Genomic DNA, 19,661 nt, shown 5'->3' with positions numbered 1-19,661 from the left:
AGAACTGTGGTGGCCACCTCTCTCTGCAGTGCAGAGCCTGGACAGTATGCTGAGGGAGCTGGGGGGGGGGGGTGGGGGTCGGGGTCAGCCTCCAAGGCTCCAAGTGCATCAGCCCCAGAGCATGGGGCAGTTTTAAGTCCAGAATCTGCCTGAGTCCAGCAAGGTATCTCTACCTGAAGGGGAAGCAAGGCCTTTTGCATTCTCAGTAACCCTGCCTCTCGCACCCACACAAATGGGGAGAGGAGGGTCTCCCCGGGAACTGAGCATGGACTGTCTGCCTCAGAAAGGGGAGCAGCTGGGGCTGGGGGACACAGGTAGGGGAATCCCTCCCAAGAAGGATTTGGCACAAGGAGGGTCCTGGAAGAATCCGCACATGGGTTTGGTGTCTGCCCTGGTGCTTCCCATCTCTGACTGTCCCTGAGCCAGATGGCGGCCACCCTGACTGTGAGCTGGGTCCCCACCTCCGTCCCAGCCCCACTAGGCAGATGGTCCAACATGTGCTGTCTCTGCCCCAGCCCCCGCCCTCTCAGCTGACATTTTACCTTCTGGGGAGCAGTGGTGTAGTGGGAAGAGTTGGCTGTTCTCTGTGGCTGTGGGTGCCTGCCGTGGGCGCCTGGGGGATGTGTGGGCTTGTGCAGTGACGGGGACACCCTGCCCATCCTCACCTGCACTGTCCAGAATGGACCAGGTATGGCAGTTATGACTACTGTAAGGGACACACACTGTCCTCACGCGCACAGTCCAGGAGGCGCCAGGTGTGGCAATCAGGACCACTGTGATGGACATGTACTCTCTGTCCTTACCTGCACAGTCCAGGAGGGACAAGGCAGTAATGACCATGGTGGGTACTTGGACAGAGACCTACAGGACCTGGTGAGGGCACCTGGGAGCGAAGCTGTGACCCAGCTCTGCCAAGAAGTTATGAGTCCTCCCTGATCCTCAGTTTCCCTCTCCCTAAAATGAAGAAGCTGCACTACACAAAGGCAGAGAGTGAAGAGCTTGAGGGATTTCCTTCAACCTGAGCCCCAGCCAGCTCTAAAGGTTGGGACCTCAGCTCTGTAGGGTGGGACCCAGTGAGGTCCCACATCAGTGATGCGCCCTTAGACTGGGGCTCTTCAGAGACCACGGCACTGTAGGACAGGCTGGAGGGAAGGACCCCTGGCTCTGGGCTCTCCCCATATTTGGGTGGTGCCAGAACAAGCTGGGGCCGCACCTCCCTACTCTTCATGCTGCTCATACAGGCTGCCCTCGGAGAACCTCCCGGTTCACCACAGAGCCCCATCAGCCCCACAGCACCCATACAGTCCAGCAGGTGGCTGGGCAACTCCAGCAGGGCCCATGGTTACCATGGTTACCAGGCTTGGGGTGTGTGTGTGTGGAGAAGCCCTCTCCTCCACATCCCTCTCAGCCGGCACCGCAGTGGGCTCTGCCAGAACCTCACTCCCGGCGCTGCTGGGTGAGACAGGAACAAGGGCCCAGCCAGGCACTCAGGCTGTGTGTGTGCATGTATGTATGCGTGTGCGTATGTGTGCATACATGCATGCATGTATATGTGCATGTCAGTGTATATGTGCACACACACGGGCATATATGTGTGCACACATGTATGTTCACAAATGTGCATGTTTGTGTATGTGAGCATGCACGTGTGTGTGTGTGCATGTGTTATACATGTATACGTGTGTGCATGCACGTGTGTAGGGGTATTTCTGTGTGAGTTTGGGGGATGGCGATCATGGGCAGCTGGAACAGCTCAGAGCTCTGGAGGGCCCATGGGCTCAGGGCAGGGCTGGAGGACTCATGGGCTATGGGCTCTTCCCTCCCCACACACTGGATGAATGAACTGACGACCCAGCTCAGCCCCGCTGAGGAGGCGGGAGCCTCTTTTAAAGATGCCCAGACACACATCTCCTTTCTTGTCCAGCCTGGTGTCCCCTACCCTCTCCTGATGGCTTCTAATGCCCCCTGCCATCTCTGCACCTCTGCATACACAGCTCTCCCTGCCCAGAGGTCACACCCCTTCCTTCCTCCAAATGCAGAGGCCCCTGGGTTCAGGTCCGGCCCAGCCTCACTGCCTCCTTTCCTGGCTGCAGTGCCCATGTGGCACTTCCACGCCGTGGACTACACAGCTCCTTCCCATGGACTGAGGGCCCCAAGGGCAGTGGCTTCATCTGTGCCCCTGATTCTGGGGTCAATGTAGAACGAATGGCAGTCCTCAGCTACAGGCTACATGCTCACAAAGCCACTGAGAGACGATGCTCTCCTCCACCTGTAACTGCAGCCTCTCAGGTTGCAACATGAGGTCCAGATGGCCTACATGCTTCATCTAAACAAGTCTCTTTTTTGGGGGAAATATCACTCTTCCTTTTGAAATGCCTCCATCCAGGGCTCCATATATAACTGTTACTGGGTCATCAGGACTGAGGGTCCCAGGCCTAGAGGGAGGTCCCTGCGTCCCTTGGCTGCTCCCACAAACCTGGATTTCTGAGTGAGGAGAGGCAGTGCAGCAGTAGCCGGCACCTCTGCAGTGTCCCTGCACGGGACAGCCTGTCGCCTGGATGCCCTCCAGAGAGACGTGGGCAGAATTCGACAGCGAAAGAAAAGGGGAGCAAGGGTGAAGCTCAAGGGACTTGTGAGCATACACACATGCATGCACATAACACACGTGCCCATGTGCACACACACACATACATGTACACGGGCAGGAGGCAAACAGGGAGTGCTGCTGCTCCTGGGAGGAGTCAGCCACCCATCCCTGGGGAAAGGTGGCGACTTTAAGTTGGGATTTGCAACTCCTGTTCCAGGCATCATCTGTCCTTTCCAGGGGCAAAGGGACAGAGACAGCTGGGCCTCCAGTCCTGCTACCTGAATGCCTACTGGCCTGGTAACTAAAAATACCTCCTTCTCACTGAGAGGGAAAGGCAACACCCCCTGGGGGTGTGAGGCAGCTGAGCAGAGGTTCAGGAGAGAAGAGGGAAGTGCTATAGGACACTGCCCTGGATGGACAGGTGGGCAGAGCACCAGGGCAAAAAGGCCACTCCTTTGCAGGGTCCTGTCCCCTCAACCCCTGCAACCTCTGAACCAAACCACAACCAGTGCACTGAGAAACCAATAAGAGCATCTCACTGCACACATGGGGATTAAAAACAAGCTGCTGTTGGGTTGACTCTAACTCATGGTTCCCCCATGTGTGTTAGAGCAGAACTGTGCACCGTAGGGCTCTCAATGGCTGCTTTTTTTGAAGATTGCCAGGCCTTTCTTCTGAGGTACCTCTGGGTGGATCTGAACCTCTGAAACCTTTCGGTTAGCAGCTGAGTATGTTCACCAGTCAAGGTCACCAGGGCCCTCGAGAGAGATGGAGCTGGCAGAGCTACACCAGGCCCCGAGGTCTATGTTTCTAGGCCCTTATGCTTCAACCCTGATGAGGCGCTACACCCAGAGCAGAGCCGTCACTGAGGCTCAAAGGACAAGGCCCAGTCCCCCGAGTTCACAGTGCCCCCAGAAGTGCCCTCAAGGCAGGAAATCGAATAGTGCATGGGAAAAATACTCCACACAAGGATAGATGTAAGAGAATGCTGCTGACATACTCAGTCGACCAGAGTCAAACAGAGAATGGACAGTCCTCCCTTCAGCTCGTGAGCCCCTTCAGCTTTGCCCTCGTGTGCCTTTTCTATCACAGTCAAATTCTCAAGAGCCATTTAGGCAGCAGAGGACAAAGGCAATGACTGCAGACTTTGGCTCCAGACAGCTGGGCTCAAATCCTGCCTCCTCTTCTCACTTACTTTGATTCGCTTACTTTGGACACGTCATCGGGAAAGACCAATCGCTAGAAAAGGACATCACAGTTGGTGAAGTAGACGGACAATGAGAACAAGGGAAACCCTCAACGAGATGGATGGACACAGTGGCCACAACAATGGGCTCAAACATACCAATGATCATGACGATAGTGTAGCACTGGGCAATGTTTTGTTCTGTTGTGCGTAAGGTCGCCATAAGTCTCAGCTGACTTAGTGGCAACTAACAACCACCACCATCTCTTATTAGCTCTGTGACCTTGGGGAAGTTGCTAAGTGTCGGGTGCCTGCATCAGAAAAACAGAGATATAACAGTTACTTGTGGAACAGTAAGGAGTCAATGAGTTTACATAGAGTAGAGTTTGGAACAGGGCAGGGCAAGTGGTAAATCTTCAATACAATAAAAACCAAAACCAGTTACTATTGAGGCAACTCCAATTCACGGCAACCCCATGTGTATCAGAGTAGAACTGTGCCCCATAGGGTTTTCAGTGGCTAATTTTTCAGAAGTAGATCACTAGGCCTTTCTCCTGAGGCATCCCTGGGTGGATTCGAACCTCTAACTTTTCAGTTAGCAGCCATGCGCGTTCACCGTTTTCACCACCCAAAGCACATGGCCTTTGATTCAATCCCAAGTCATAGCGACCCTGTAGGACAGAGTAGAACTGCCCCACAGGATTTCCAAGGTTATAATCTTTACAGAAGCAGACTGCTACAGCTTTCTCCCATGGTGTGGCTGGTGGGTTTGAACTGCCGACCTTTTAGTTAGCACCTGAGTGTGCTTAACTATTGCTCCACCAAGGCTCCTTTCACAACTCAAGGATTCCCAATCTGCAATACCCACAGCTATTATTGGCAGGGTCGCCTGACTTCCTTACCACCCAACCACTCATGGACTCCTCGCAACCTGGCATCACCAATCCCCTCTCAACGGAAACCACTTCCTCAATCAGCGTCAGGACTGATGGTTCTCCCCCTCCTTACTCTTCTTGCTCACCTGACACAGCAGACAACTGTCCTCTCTGTCCTCCAGTCCCTCTCCTCCCTGGGCTATGGGGTGATAAACAGGGTGTGCTCCTGTCTGTCTTGGCCTTTATCTTCCTCCCTCTTCCTTCCTTCCCTCCTTTCCTTCCTTCCATCATGAAAGCCCTCGGTTAGGCTCTCCCTGGCTCCTCCCCAGTAGCAGGCAGCCCCTTTTGGGCAGCCCTGAGTGGGCTGTGGCACAAACGCACTGCTCTGCTCTAGTTTTCCCAGGGGCTCTGCTTTGTTCCACCTGGGCTCCAGTTAGGGCAATGGTTTAGGCTCAGTCTATGGCTGGAAGGGGGGTGGTGCTGACATTCCTGAGTGCCATGTTGTGCCAGGTACTCTCCCGGGCTTCTACTGTGTTGGGTCATTTCACCATCCAGACAAAAGGAGATGAAGAACGAAGCTATGAGGCCTGGAGGTGAGAGCCAGAGATCCAGAGCACTGGTCCTCATGAGGGACCTGGGGACAAGACCCCACTGTCTGCAGGACTCAAGGAGTCACTCACTTACTGGGACATTTTCTCAGATCCCAGTGTAGGAATCTGAGAACAATGTGTGATTGTTTTCCTCTGTTCATTAGGTCACCTCTCAACCACCAGAGCCAGGGCTCAAGACCACAGTGGAGACAGCATTTCTGAACTAGTCCAGCACACCGGTGTGAGGTGGGGAGATGCTCCCTACTCCCTCTCTGTTTCTCCCCCTTTCCCAATCTTATTTTGTCTGCAACCTGGCATGGCATCAAAACAGTCAATTCTGTCGGTGCCTGAGTGCCAGAGCGAGTGAGGGGATGGGCCACCTTCAAGGAGGGTGTCCAGAAAAGGAGGCATCAGGGACACAGGAAAGACAGGTGTGGGCTTAACTCTGCAGCACGTCATACACACAAGCCCCCATGCAGGCACCCCATGTGCTGGTCACTCAGCAGAGGAGAGGTCATTCAGAACTTCCCAAGACCCTGTCCAGTAGGGCTTTGAGGCAGAAGCCTGGTTGTATTGATGGTAGGCACCGTCAGGCTGGGGGTCTGAGAGGGAATCACGCTGTACAGGAAGAGGAAGGACAGCCCTTGTCAGTGCCACAGGATGTGTCAAAGGCCAAGAAGGCCAGGCATAATGCACATCCACCAGGTAGGGAGACTCACAGGCCTGCCAAATCGCAGCCATATGGAGTGCCTTGAGCCTCTTCTCATAGTGGAAGGACAAGAGCCAGGTAAGTGACGCTCCCATGTGGCCCAGGTATGTGCTCTCTCCCTCCTGGCTCAGGTGTACACTCCCGGGCTGGCCCTGTGCCCTTTGCCTCCTCAGCACTGGTGGAGTGAAGAAAGCCCAGCTCAGCAGTACAGAGAACCACATCCCCACACAGACTCCTTCCAAAGGAGGTTGGCGGGGGCATGCAGCGAGCAGAGGTCTGCTGGCAGAGCAAAAGGGGAATTCCAGATCTCTCGGAGCTTGGAGGAAAGTCCGGACCCTCTCCCTGCCCACCTGTGCATCTAAGGAGACACATCAAGGGGGAGGTAAGCATTTCTGGTGTTAGCTGGCACAGAGGCTTGGTGGGGTGGGGAGGTGGCACTGCCTTAGAGTCCTGGCAGAGCAGGAACAGAATGAGGTCTCCTCATTACTGGGAGGCCAGGTCAGGCTGTTCACTACTCTGTGCCTCAGTTATCCTATCCAAGCCAACCAGCTCACCTCACATAGTCATTTATAAGGACCCAAGGTAAAGGAGGAAACCCTGGTAGCATAGTGGTTAAGAGCTACGGCTGCTAAACAAAAGGTCGGCAGTTTGAATCCACCAGATGCTCCCTGGAAACTGTATGGGGCAGCTCTACTCTGTCCTGTAGGGTCACTATGAGTCGGAATCGACTCCACAGCAATGGGTTTAGTTTGGTGTTTTTTTAAGGTGAAGGATTTGGGCAAAGGTATAGTTCGAAGGTGGGGAGGGTTCCCTTTCTCCCTTGCATCTCACCTGACTGGCTCCTCTGCCCCCCTCCCTCCCTGTTACTACTTGGCTGTCTCTTTGGCTTCAATAAGCAACAATGCCCTGGCTCGGGGGGCCACTGGGAAGGCAGGATAGGATTCACCAGGAATGGTCTGTGGTAGGGGCACCCTCTGCTTCCACCAGCTCTCCAGAGACTCATATACACCCGCAGGCTAGCTTCCTCCATGCACGTCAGCAGCACATCACGGGTGGCCTTGCCAGAGGGCAGCCAATGCTGTGGTCAGTCATGCCCTCGGGCGTTGGCTTCCTCCAACTGGGAGGAAGTGAAAAAGCAAAACAAAACAGCAAGCCAGTTGCCATCTAGCCCACTGTGACTCATGGCGACCCCACATGTGTCAGGATCGTACTGTGCTGCATAGGGTTTTTAATGACTGATTTTTTGGCAGTAAATCGCCAGGCCTTTCTTCCGAGGTGCCTCTGGGTGGACTCAAACCTCTAATCTTTTGGTTAGCAGCCAACTGCATTCACCCATTTGCACCACCCAGTGTGGAAATTACTCAGTGAGCACCCGCTCTGCCACTGGCTCTGTGTGACCTTGGGTAAGTCACTTCTGCCTCTGCACTTCCATTTACTTTCTCACAGAAAAGATGGCCAGACTGTCCCAAGGCTAAGACCCTCTCAATTTTAACACACTTCGTCTCTCTGAGGTAAGGCCTCCTGGCTTCCAGAGAGAGGCTGGAGGAGGTGTGAGGTCTCTGCCCCAGACACCTTCAGAGCCAGTCTTTCCCGAAGGCTGCCTGCACTGCAGGGACTACAGGGAAGTCCTTTGATCACAGGACCTTTGGTAACTTGAAGGTCACTGGGAATTTAGCCAAGGACTAGACACATACTGCTTCCAGCCAGAGTCCCCAGAAACAGAAACACACTCTCCAGGGTTCTAAAAGCAGAGTAGGCTTTCCTTCTACACAAACTATGCTGCCTGGTTAGCACCGACCAGACCGGCTGAGAATCAACAAACAGGAAAGTTTAGAGATGGCCTGCTCCCTCCAGCCCTTACGCTCCCTCCAGCCCTTACGCTCCCTCCAGCCCTTACCGGAAACTGTCAAATCACAACTTGGTACCACTTCCTTCCGAGTCATTTAGGCCTTAGAAAATCGTTAACGAAGGAAAGAAAATAAAAAGAAAAAAGATGGAAGAGACAGAGAGAGAGAAAGCCCATTGATATGAAACTTTCTCAGGCTGCCCAGCCTGGAGCTCTCCTGCCCTCCAAGTCCCCAGCTTTCACGACCTGTGACGATAACTGGGCAAGAAGTGGTGTCCTATCTTGCCACGTTTCCTGCAGGCTATCACTTTTATGCCCATGTCTTTTTATCCAGGCTCGGTATGCCCATGACTTTTTATCCAGACTCATGAGTGCTTTGAGGACAAGGACTGGGCTTCACAATTTTTCATGACCCTCACCTCACTCCAGTGACAGCCCTCACAAAGTGTTTGTTGACTGCCACAGCAAAGGGCAACACAAAGGACTGGATTCAGTTTTGTACTGGAAACTTTGACCAGGTGGCCATAGACGCAGAGGGGTGGGATAGGCCAAACATGGCCAGTGTCAGGGAGGCCGAGTGTGGGTTTGAAGGCTTCCCCGGGAGGTCGCATGCTGTTCTGGTGCACGCATGGCTTCAAGCCTTGAGGGTACAGGGTTGGGGCCCAGGAGTGCCCGGGTGGCTGGGCTCTGCAGGTGAAACGTGTGCCAGGCAAGGCAAGAATCAAGTGGGTAGATGGGACTCTGCACACAGAGGTCCCCAAACCCCCCAGGGTGGTCTGAATGCGGCTTCATGAGCAGTGCCAGAGTTTGCTTTTGGCACTGGAAGGGGCTGGTGTTTGTGGGGTGGGGGAGTTGCAGAGAAAGAGGAAATCCTGAATGGACAAACAGTGGGACAGCTGTGGCCTGAACTTGCTGTTCTACCTCCTCAGAAGGGGATGTATTAATTTCCACAAATGCTAATAGCCCATTTCTCCAAGAGCTATTACTTATGTCATCTCGCCTTGGACACATTTCAACACAGGGTAGACAAATGAAAGGGAGCATAAGGCAGCCCCACCACGGTCCCAGCTCCTCACCCCCTCCCAACCAGGCAGCTTCTGCTCTGGTGGACTTGCCAGTCACAGGGTCAAGACCCCCTTCCTTTAACCCCACACCCAGGTCCCTATAGTACCAGGAAGCAAAGAAAGTTACCAACCCCAGAAATGCTGAATCACAAAGTGAGGCTGAGCAGGAAAGTGGGGGTGGGGTGGGGAGGAGATGGTGGCAAGGGAGGAAGACAGGAAAGGGTGCTAGGGGCTTCCCACCTGAAGCACCCCAAAAAGCTCCATGCAAAGCGTAACTGGAACCCCCAGACAAATGCCAGGAGGAGCGGAGCAAGGATGAGCCTGGTGGCAGGGTGGGAGACGGACAGGTACCCGGCTGGCCCGCGGTGTGGTTGCTGCAGTACAAACCGGTGCAGCTGCTGGGTCTCTGCGTCCTGCGGGACAGCAGCAGGTAGGGAGGGAGGTGGGAAGTGCATCGTACCAGTGGAAGCGAAGAGACGCTAAAGATGGGGGCAAGGGTGGGGGTTAGTAGCCAGAGGAATTGGTGCAGGAAGGGAGGAAGGAGTGTCAAGGTTCCGGGGAGCTGGGCGAGGTAGAGAGAGCACGCCGCGGAAAGCGCGGAGGAGCAGAGAGCAGAATGGGTGGGAGGATGGAGACAGGGACCACGAGGAAGGCAGAGGGAGCAAGGGCGAAGATGCGCCTTCAGGGGCAACAAGGAAGAGAGATGCAGAGGACCGCAACCTGGAGCGTTCCGTTGGGGGCTGCGCAGGGGCCAGGAGACGGATGGGAAAGGTGGGGACGGAGGAAGGGGGACGCACGGCTGCGGAATCGGAGAGGCCGAGATAGGGGACGAGGTGCACCACCGGGGTCTCGGGGAGGGACTCAGTTTGGGCAGGGGTTGGGGGTCTGAGCTGAAAGGTCAGGCGGGATGACATGGACGGAGAGGGATGGGATGGGGGAAGGGAGGTGATGGAGAAGGAGGTGAGGAGCCTGGAGAGGAGGTGAGGACGGAGGCGGGCGCAGAGACACAGGCTGGAGATAGAGATGGAGAAGGGACCGCTGTGGGCTCGCCAATCTTCGCCGCCCTCTCCCCGTGCAGGTACCCAGAAAGCGCAGCCCGCAGGGTCTCCGCCCGCACTCACCTGGGGGCTCCAGCTCCGGATCCTATGCACCGCTCCGGATCTTCCTTCCCGCCCTGCCCCAGCGACTTTAGCGCCCCCGAATCCCGCTCTCTCCGGCAGGTTCCGCCCGCAGCATCCTCACCTCGTGGGACGCCCTAGGCCACGCCTCCTCCAGCTTCTCATTGGCTATTGTTCACGCCAGTCACATTCCCATTGGCTGAGTGACCGCCGGCTATGCAAAGCAGGAACGGGCCCGCCGCCGCGCCGATTGGCTGGCGCTCGCGAAGCGGCGCCTCCGACTTGGGCCCTGATTGGTCTCTCGGCCCTGACGAAGAAAATGACGCGAGGCGGGTTCGCCAGTGGATCGCTGTCGCGCTGCTGCGCCTCTCTCCGAGGCTTCTCCCTCTGGTGGCGGCACACAGTGTGCACCTCTCGGCCAGTCCTCGGCCTTCGAGGCCTGCCGCTCAGGTGGGCACCGGCCCCGGGCCTGGGCCCGTCGTGGGGGAACTTTCTTGAAAACGTGGGCCTAGTCGCTCCGAGTGCGCTCGCGGCGGGCGCGTCTCCTAGGTAACGCACGCGCGGCGGGCGGAACCATTGTAGCCGACCCCGTGGGGAGGCAGGACGCATCCTTGTGGCGTTGGCGGCCGCAGAGCCGGCAGGAGCCTCGGGGCCCGGGGTGTGGGAATGGTCAGACCGGCCCGTCTCTGGGGATCCGGGGCCTGCCGGGCGTGGCGGGTGGGGGACCTGGAGTTGTGCCCACGTCTAGCGGCCCCCCCATATCTTGGCCGTTGGTGTGGTCCAGGCTGCCAGGCTTCGTTGGGCGCGGATGGGCTACTCTGCCTAGTTTTTTTCTCCCAGATCCCTACGCCCCTCTGTGGCCCCCGGCTTAGGGCGAGCGTGGGGTCGATCTCCCCAGACTGGGTTTCTCCGCTGGCCCTCTTCCTCACTCCCCTGACTGCTCGCTCATCCATCCGGATCCGGACCCTAGTCAGGACGCCCTTCTCGCACCGGAACCTCTGCAGGGGCCTGCTGAGTGCTCTCCGTGTCCCCTGGCTCCTGTCTCCTGCAGCCCCTTCTCCCTCTGCGGCTAAATGGAGATTCTGGCCACTCTGGCTTTCGGATGAAGCCATGCTCCTTGCCCTGGACCTTGAGGCTCTGACCTTCAGGCCCTGCCTGCCTCTGGCTGCCCCTTGAGCGACTCCCACCTACATTCCCCAGCCATTCTGACCTTCTGACAAGCCTCAGGAGCCTTCGTACATGCTCTTCCCTCTGCCCTGAATGCTCTTCCCCACTTCTTACAAGGCTGGACTCCTACCTGTTTCTTTTTTAGACTTTGTTGTTGTTAGTTGCCTTCGAGTTGGCTTTTACTCATGACGACCCAAGAGAATGAAACGTTGCCCAGTCCTGTGCCATCTTCGTGGTCGTTGATATGTTTGAGTCCACTGTCGCTGTCACTATGTCAGTCCATCTTACTAAGGGTTTACCTGCCCTTTCCTGGCCCTCCAATTTACCAAACATGATGTCCTCCAGCGACCAGTTCCTCCTGATGACATGTCCAAAGTTAAGTGAATTGAAGTCTTGGATAATATTCTGTGGTCTGTGGGTTTTTCATTGGGTAATTTTTGGAAGTAGATCGCCAGGCCTTTCTTCCTAGTCTGTCTTAGTCTGGAGCTCCTCTGAAACCTGTCTGCCATGGGTGAGCCCGCTGATATTTGAAATACCACTGGCATAGCTTCCAGCATCACAGCAACACATAAGCCACCACAGTATGACAAGCTGACAGATAGGTGGTAGTCTTTAAACTTAGAGCCCCCCCACCCCACTTGTACAGATCTCTTTAATGTCTGGTTTAAGAGAAGACAGCTGGATCCTCATACCTGCTTCTGCATCCAGTCTTGCTATATATGTTGTTTTGGTTGACGTCTATGAAGGAAATCTGGCTTCACCCTTATATGTAGTTGGATCATCGTGGGTAGTCTTCCATTTGGAACCCAGGCCTCCATTACAGTGCGCTGCACCTTTGCTCTTCTGTGTAGTTACCAGAATTCGTAGTGATGTATTTTGCTGTGTGCTGATTTGTGTCTTGCCTTTCTGCCTCACTCCACAGTTCATTCCATGAGCACAAGGAACTTGTCTGCTGTGTTCTTGAGGGTTTATCCAGGGCTTAACACAGGGTCTGGACATGTTGTTATTAGTTGCTGTTGAGTTGACTCTGATTCACGGTGACCTCATGTGTGCAGAGTGGAACTGCTCCGTAGGGTTTTCAAGGCTGCGAACTTTTGGAAGCAGATCACTAGGCCTATATTCCGAAGCAGCTCTGGGTGGGTTTGGACTGCCAACCTTTCGGCTAGTCATGGAGTGCCTAACCATTTGCGCCCCTCAGGGACTCCTGCCTGGACATGGGAGGAACTCAATATTTGTGGAATGAGAATGTCAGGCACTGCTTAATCAGACTTCACTGACTCCACTTCGGTTTCCGCTGTAAGCTTCTGCTCTTGGGACCCAGACCTTTCAGATCCTGTTAGCTTCTGGGAAGGGAGCATCGTACTCCCTTTGTCTGGACAGCTTTTCAGCCCTTTCCTGGCTAACTTCTGTTTATTTGTTAGAGTTCAGCCCCCCTTACTTCTTGGGCCTCTCTGGCTCCCTCCTCCTCCCAGCCCTCCCTCCCTCAAAGAACCTAGGCTAGGTGCATCTCCTGTGCGCTTCTCACACTCGGCGCCTTGTGCTTCTCCAACCCTGTGGATTTTCAGATTCTTAAACATGGGGCCTTTCACTGTCTTCTTCACCTTTATATGGACTGGAACAGAATAGATGCTTAGTAAGTAGTTGTTAAATACATTTGCAGAAATAAAGACCTCACAAGAACTTCACAGCCCCTCATTTTGTAGATGGAAAACAGGCAAGAGACTTTCTTGAAGGTAGAGAGCAGTGTTACGCTCCTTTCTGGATCCCTCCACTGACACTTTCTCTACTGCCCTCAGGGCATCTCTTCTCCTTCTTGCCTCTCCTGCCACCTGGAAGGGATGGAGAGGAGCAGGACCTGGTTACACTAGCCCTGAGGCTAGCCAGGATTAGAGGTGTGACTTTGGACTGGTCATTTAACCTCTCTGAATCTGAACTTCCTCATTTATAAAATGAGAATAATGATTCCTGTCTTACAGATTGTTAAGGAAATAAGTAAGCAAATATTTGTGAGTGCCGAGTACCTAATAAACGACACGGCTACAAGTTGCCATTGAGTTGATTCTGACTGATGGCGACCTCATGTGTGTTAGAGTAGAGCTGGTGCCCCATAGATCGCCAAGCCTTTATTCTGAGACACGTGTTAGTGGGTTTGAACTGCCCACCTTTCAGTTAGCAGCTGAGTGTGCCACCCTGGACTCCTGATAGGGACTTAATGTGCATTTTCTTTCTTTCTTTTTTTATTGTGCTTTAGGTGAAAGTTATACAGAGCGAATTATTTTCCCATTCAATAGTTTGTACATAAAGTGTTCCATGATACCAGTTGCATTCCTCACAGTGTGTCCGCACTGTCCCCATCTCTGCCTTGGCTTCTCCATTTCCTTTTGTTCAGATTTTCTACCCCTTCCTGCCTGGGCAAATGTGCTTTTGATCTTGTATAATTGATTGGGCTAAGGAGCACATTCCTCTCGTGTTATCGTCTGTTTTGTGGGCCTGTTTGTGGCTTGGCTGAAAGGTGGTGTCCGGGCATGGCTTCGGTTTCAGGTCAGAAGGGTATGCTAGGGTCATAGTCTTAGGGGTTCCTCCAGTCTCTGTCAGACCAATAAGTCTGGTCTTTTTAGAGAATTTGATTTTTTGTTGTACATTTTTCTCACGCTCTGTCTGGGAGCCCCTGTTGTGATCCCAGTCAGAGCGGTTGGTAGTAGTAGCTGGACACCGTCTAGTTTTTGTGATAAGGTGATGCATTTTCATCTTGTTTTGTCTTTTTTTTTGGAGAGCCCTTTGTCTCCTTTTCTTGGTCTCAAAGCATGGAACCCTGTAAGTTTTCTCTTTTGTTCGTCCGGCCCCCAGGGACCCTCTCTTTTCCTCCATTGCATTTCTGTTTAGTCACTGAGGACCCAGTCCCAGCCTGGCCCCTGACCCCATGGAGCCACAGTCTTGCAGGAGATCAACAGTGACCTCTCAGTCAGCCCTGGTGACTGCGATGGTGACTGCTCTGTATTGGGTCCTGTGTATGGAGCACCTGGTGGTGGGGGTGCTCCCTCTGAGGAGATGGCGTTTGGTTTGACCCCTACAGGACGAGTAGCAATTATCTAGGGAGCGAGTAGCAATTATCTAGGGAGCGTGTGCCTGTGCTGAGAGGGAGAGGGGAAGATTCTGCTTAGAAGGAAACAGAGCCTGGTGTCTGAGAGTTCAGTGTGGCTGAAGCAAGGATGAGTATGGAGGGGGTGGGAGGTACCGCTATTAGGTGTGGGGTGCGGGGAGGGCGTCTTGACAGCTGCTCTGTGGAGTTGGGATTTTGTCCTCCAGGGACTGGAAGGCTGTGTGTGGCTGTGTGTGTGTTTGTGTGTGTGTCGTGAAGGCGGGCAGGGAAGTGAAGAGCTCCGTGTGTCCTAAACCTCACTGTAATGGCCTTTTGCCCTCCTCCCTAAGGTGACCGCTGTTTGGTTATCTCAGGGTAACACCTCTCCCTTCCAGCCTCAGTATTTTGATTGGGCAGTCATTCCTTTTGGGAGTGACTGCCTTTCTTCCCAGTCTGGATCCCACTGATACAGTTGTTCTCTTATGAGGGTGTCTTGAGCACCATCTACTGGCCAGGTGTGGAATTGCACCCTGCAACCCCCAGTGGAGACGGTAGGGGGGTGCTGGGTCAGGCGAAAGGTCTGGTCCAATCCTAAAAATGGGGAGACACCTCCAAGGCAGAGTAGGTGATCAGGTGAGGACTCTGCTTCTGGAGGGTGTCTCACCAGGTGTGCTCAGCCAGTGATTCGTGTTTGGAAAAAAACTTTCTCTGTCAAGACACCTCTCAGCCCTTGATGGCCTTTATTTTGTACGAATGAGGTTCCCAATTTTACAGCAAGTCAACAGGAAACACCCTATCTCTAAAAAAAAAAAATGCTTGTTATTTTGATTTTGTGAATATTTGTTGAGTTCTGATGTTGAGCCACGTGCCTAGGACCCAGCGAGGAATAAGGCTCCCTCTGCAAGGAGCTGGCCAGTGAGCAGGTAGTACAAGACAGGTGACAGTGCTGTGACCAAGGGAAGCACAGGTGCCCTGTGAGCTCACAGCTGCTCAGTCTCCCTTGCACAGGGGAACCGTCCTCCCCAATTCCATGTGGGGAGGGGCTGCCTTCTAAGCCTGGCCAGAGGACATCAATGATTGGCTCAAAGATGAGCATGTGGCCCACGCTGTGCCAGTCAAAGTCTACCCTGGGACTCAGGCCACAGTCTGGTCAGGAGAGGTTGTCCCTTCTCCAGCTCGCAGCTGAACCCCTGGGCCCCCGCGACGTCCCCCTGGAGGGAGGGGCCCTCGAGCTGGGTGTCATCGGCCTTTCTGCCTGCAGGTTCCGGAAGCCTGGATGGGTCTCATGGGACTGCTGTAACACATCACCACAAATGCATTCCGTAATGGTTCTGGAGACAGACGTCCACAGTCAATCTCAGTGGGCTGAAGTCAAGGTGCAGACAGGGCTGGTTCCTTCTGGAGGCTCAAGGGAGCATTCTTTCTTTGCCTTTTCCAGCTTCTAGCACTTCATTGCTTGGCTCATGGCTCCTTCCTCCATCTTCAAAGCCAGAGTGCAACATCTTCTAGTCTCTCTCTGCTGCATCTTTACGCGACCTTCTCTCTGACTCCGACCCTTCTGGCACTGCTCTCCTAGGGATATGAGGTTGTCAGGCCCTCCTGGGATCATCCAGAATCATCTCCCCATCTCAAGGTCCGTAACCTTAATCACATTTGCAAAGTCCCTTTTACGGTGTGAGGCAACATCTTCACAAGTTCCAGGGAATAGGATGAAGAGATTTTTGGAGGCCATTATTCAGCTGACTACAAAACCTAGCTTAAAAAAAAAAAAAAGCCTCTGGGGGACTTTCTTTGTCCCTGTAACTAAAGTCTGGCAGTGGCTGGGAGCTGGCTTCTGTCAGGGTGTCCCTACCTGGGGGAGGCCTGGGCTCTGGTGGCAGGACCCGTCCTCCCACTCCCAGCTCAGGGGACCTCTCCTGTGCTGGCTTTCCTTGTGGTGGCCAGGTGGTCCTCGAGGCTTCAGGGCATCATTGGAGGAGGGACGACCTCTTCTGACCAGACCGTGGTGTGAGTCCCAGGGTAGACTTTGATTGGCACAGTGTGGGCTACATGCGTATCTTTGAGCCAATCATTGAAGCCCTCTGGCTAGGCTTGGGGGGCAGCCCCTTCCCACATGGAATTGGGGGAGTACAGTTTCACTGCATAAGGGAGACTGAGCAGACACAGATGACCCACAAAGAAAAAAGAACAATGAATGTGCATTCGTGCACACACAGGCACAATCTAGACTTGGGAGGCTGAGCAGTGTGCCTGCCTGCAGGGGGTGGGGTGGGGAGAGTGGAATTCCAGGTGGGACAGGACCCCGAGATGAGTTCCCGTGTGTATACGGGAGCATCTCAGGCAGTACAGTTACGTCTGTGCCTCCCCAGGCCTCTCCATTCCCATATGCAGCTGTTGTGAGCTTGTAGGGCAGGACCTGGCTTCCCGAAGCCCTCACGTTTCTGGGTCTGATTAGAACAGCTGCTCTCAAACTTTTTGGTTGTAGGCTCCCTTTACGCTTTTACAAACTATTGAGGACCCCGAAGAACTTTTGTTTATGTTACTGTATTTAGAGGTGTTTACTGTATTAGACATTAATACAGAAAAGTTTAAGGTATTAGTTCATTTAAAAATAACAAATCCGTTACATGTTAAGTAATGCATTTTTTATGAAAACCAATTATATTTCCCCAAGCCCAAAAAAAAAAAAAAAGAGGCATTGTTTTGCATTTTTGCATATCTCTTTGACATCTAGCTAAGACCTCTGGATTCTCATATCAGGTTTTGCGTTCCATCTGTTACGATATGTTGTTTTGGTGGAAGTATATGAAGAAAGTAGGAGGTCCCTGGGTGGGCAAATCGTTTATGCTTGGCCACTAACTGAAAGGTTGGCCGTTTGAACCCACCCTGCCATACTGTGGAGGACAGGCGTGGCAACCTACGTCTGTAAAGGTAACAGCCAAGAAGACCCTATAGTGCTCAGTTTTTACTCTGTAATCTCAGTTCTACTCAGTTCTATACGTGGTTGCCATGAGTTGAAATAACTTGATAGCAGTGTGTTTGGTTTTTGGTTATATGAAGGAAACCTAGCCTCTCTCAGATGAGTAGGTTAGAGAGTTGTGGATCCTCTTTGATACTGTGCCAAAACTCCACAAGCCATGGTGTCTTAGAGGTTTGTTGTCATGTAGAATCTGAAATAGTGTGAATGAGCTTTCACACTCTGTTACGTTACAACACTTTGGTCTGCCTTGCAACTTGGGTAGATCTTTTACCCGCTCATGATTTTATATTATGCACTGTTCATTTGGAAAATCTTGGTTCACTGAGTTATTCAGATCTCCCAAATATTGACACATTGAATCATACAATTTCAAAAAATCACCTTTGTTACCATCACCACCCTTCTCATTAGAAAAGCCTTTTAAGAAAGAGGAGGCTGTCAAGCTCGTGTTGCACGGTATACATTTTCCCAATTCTGATATTCGATTGCAAGCTTTTATTACAGTTGTTTTCCTTGACATGACAGGCTCGCTTTGTTCATGCTTGAGAAAATGCCTGCCAGCTACCCAAGTCTGAATAACCATAGTTTGTCTCCTAGCCATTCTTTTTAGTAAAGTAAGTGTTCCTTGAAAAAACAGCTAGTTTAGCTTGTAACCCAAACAGTCAAACCAGTGCTTTCCCCTGAGATGACCATCCTACGTTGGTTTGCAGCAGAAGTGCTTTATGCAGAAAGTGCTCTCCATCTGACTTTGGTGAGTAGCGGCTGAGGTCTTAAAAGGTTGTGAGTGGCCATCTAAGATACGTTTATTGGCCCCATCCCATCTGGAGCAAAGGAGAATGAAAAAAACCAAAGACACAAGGAAAATATTAGCCCAAAGGACTAAAACCAAAACAAACAAGCCCGTTGCCGTCGAGTCAGTTCCGACTCCTTATAGCACAGAGTGGAACTGCCCCATAGTGTTTCCGAGGAGTGCCTGGTGGATTTGAACTGCCGACCTTTTGCTTAGCGGCTGAGCTCTTAACCACTGTGCCACCAGGGCTCCTGGACCACGTAAACCAGAGCCTTCACCAGCCTGAGCCCAGAAGAACTAGATAGTGCCCGATTACCACCACTGACTGCCCTGACGGGGATCACAACAGAGAGTGCTGGACAGAACGGGAAAAAAATATAAAACATAATTCAAATTCATGAAAAAAGATCAGACTTACTGTTCTGACAGAGACTAGAGGAAACCCTGAGCCTATGGCCCCTGGACTCTCTGCTAACTCAGAACCGAAACCACGCCTGAAGCCCACTTTTCAGACAAAGATTAGACAGGTCTGTAAAACAAACAATAACACATGCGAGGAATGTGCTTCTTAGTTCAATCAAATATACAAGACCAAAAAGTCAACTCCTGCCCAAAAGCAAGACAAGAAGGCAGAAACGGACAGGAAGTGGATGAATGGACACAGGAAACCCGGCGTGGAAAGGGGAGCATGTTGTCACATTGGGAGATTGCAACCAATGTCACAAAACAATATGCATATAAATTTTTGGATGAAAAATTAACTCGAGCTGTAAACTTTCACCTAAAGCACAATTAAGAAAAGAAGTGCTTTGTGCACACTTCCCACTTCATCCCGCAGAATTAAAAACATGTATGCTCATGGGTTGACAAGCAATAAAACAGTTTTCACGGCTTTACCAAGGGCATTCGTGATTGAAACTGATGTATCTTTCACTGCAAATGGTGAAGAGCACAACCCTCTGGTGCCTCGGCTGTGACGCATGCTAAGGCACCTGCAGTTTTACTCACCGTGGCTTTTACCCCATCAGTGCCAATATCAAGTCAACATAGGGAAAAAGGCAAATGACACCTTGACCTCTTGGGCCCCCTGACAGAATCCAAACTCACTGCTTCCGCTCCTTGCTTGCCATTTTGATGTGCTAAATTCAGCTTCTTATAAAGGCCAACATCTTAATATTCTGTGTCAGCTGAAAAGAAGTCTCGAGAAGGTTTTCAGATCCCTGTCCAGCTGAAGGGAGGTAACATCCTTAATGAGCCAGTCCACCCAGGGACTGGGAGCTCTTAAAATCTGTTCCAAACTAGCTTGAGCAAAAAGAAACTTCATTCCTGTAGCTGGACTTTCCTGGGATGACTGGCTTAGGGTCCCCTAAAGGGCTCCAATGGCGACGTCACACCCTCTTGCATTTCCTCTGCCTGCTTTGTGTTTGTGTGTGTGTCTCACGGTAGCTCTTGCCACTGTGGCCCTGGCAGCTTCAGGATGATGACCTCTCTGCTCCCGGGGCTACAAAAAAGAGTCTTTCCCTCTCAACAAACCCAGCAGAAGCTCTGGGATTGCATGCCATTGGCTCTGATTGGGTCACGCCTCTAGGGCTGCCTCCAAGACAGCCCCACGTTCTGGCTGGGTTCAGCTGCCACTCACCCCCCAAGGCCCATGCCCTCATGCGCTGGTT

At 52.7% G+C, this 19,661-nt stretch overlaps 2 protein-coding genes across 17 annotated transcripts in view; one reads left to right on the top strand and one right to left on the bottom strand.

Annotated features, from left to right (window-relative positions):
• KCNAB2 (potassium voltage-gated channel subfamily A regulatory beta subunit 2) overlaps positions 1–10,102 on the bottom strand; it is a 111,117-nt gene extending 101,015 nt beyond the window's left edge. For 3 of the 5 annotated variants that reach the window (XM_064281150.1, XM_064281158.1, XM_064281157.1), the window contains exon 1: positions 9,979–10,102. The gene's annotated coding sequence lies outside the window, so the exon portion shown is untranslated. Of the gene's footprint in view, positions 1–3,932; positions 4,085–9,978 lie in introns of all 5 variants that reach the window. The other 2 variants (XM_064281153.1, XM_064281152.1) reach the window with 2 other exon arrangements.
• The window catches only part of NPHP4 (nephrocystin 4), a 142,539-nt gene continuing 128,402 nt past the window's right edge, over positions 5,525–19,661 (top strand). For 4 of the 12 annotated variants that reach the window (XR_010321276.1, XR_010321277.1, XM_064281148.1 and 1 more), the window contains exons 1-2: positions 5,530–9,287; positions 9,936–10,524. The gene's annotated coding sequence lies outside the window, so the exon portion shown is untranslated. Of the gene's footprint in view, positions 10,525–19,661 lie in introns of all 12 variants that reach the window. The other 8 variants (XR_010321275.1, XR_010321274.1, XM_064281146.1 and 5 more) reach the window with 7 other exon arrangements.

Source organism: Loxodonta africana, chromosome 3 (assembly GCF_030014295.1).
Source record: "Loxodonta africana isolate mLoxAfr1 chromosome 3, mLoxAfr1.hap2, whole genome shotgun sequence".
In the NCBI taxonomy this organism is placed as follows: Eukaryota; Metazoa; Chordata; class Mammalia; order Proboscidea; family Elephantidae; genus Loxodonta; species Loxodonta africana.
The sequence above is the reverse complement of the archived record's forward strand: the minus strand, read 5'-3'. Positions and strand labels throughout refer to the sequence as shown.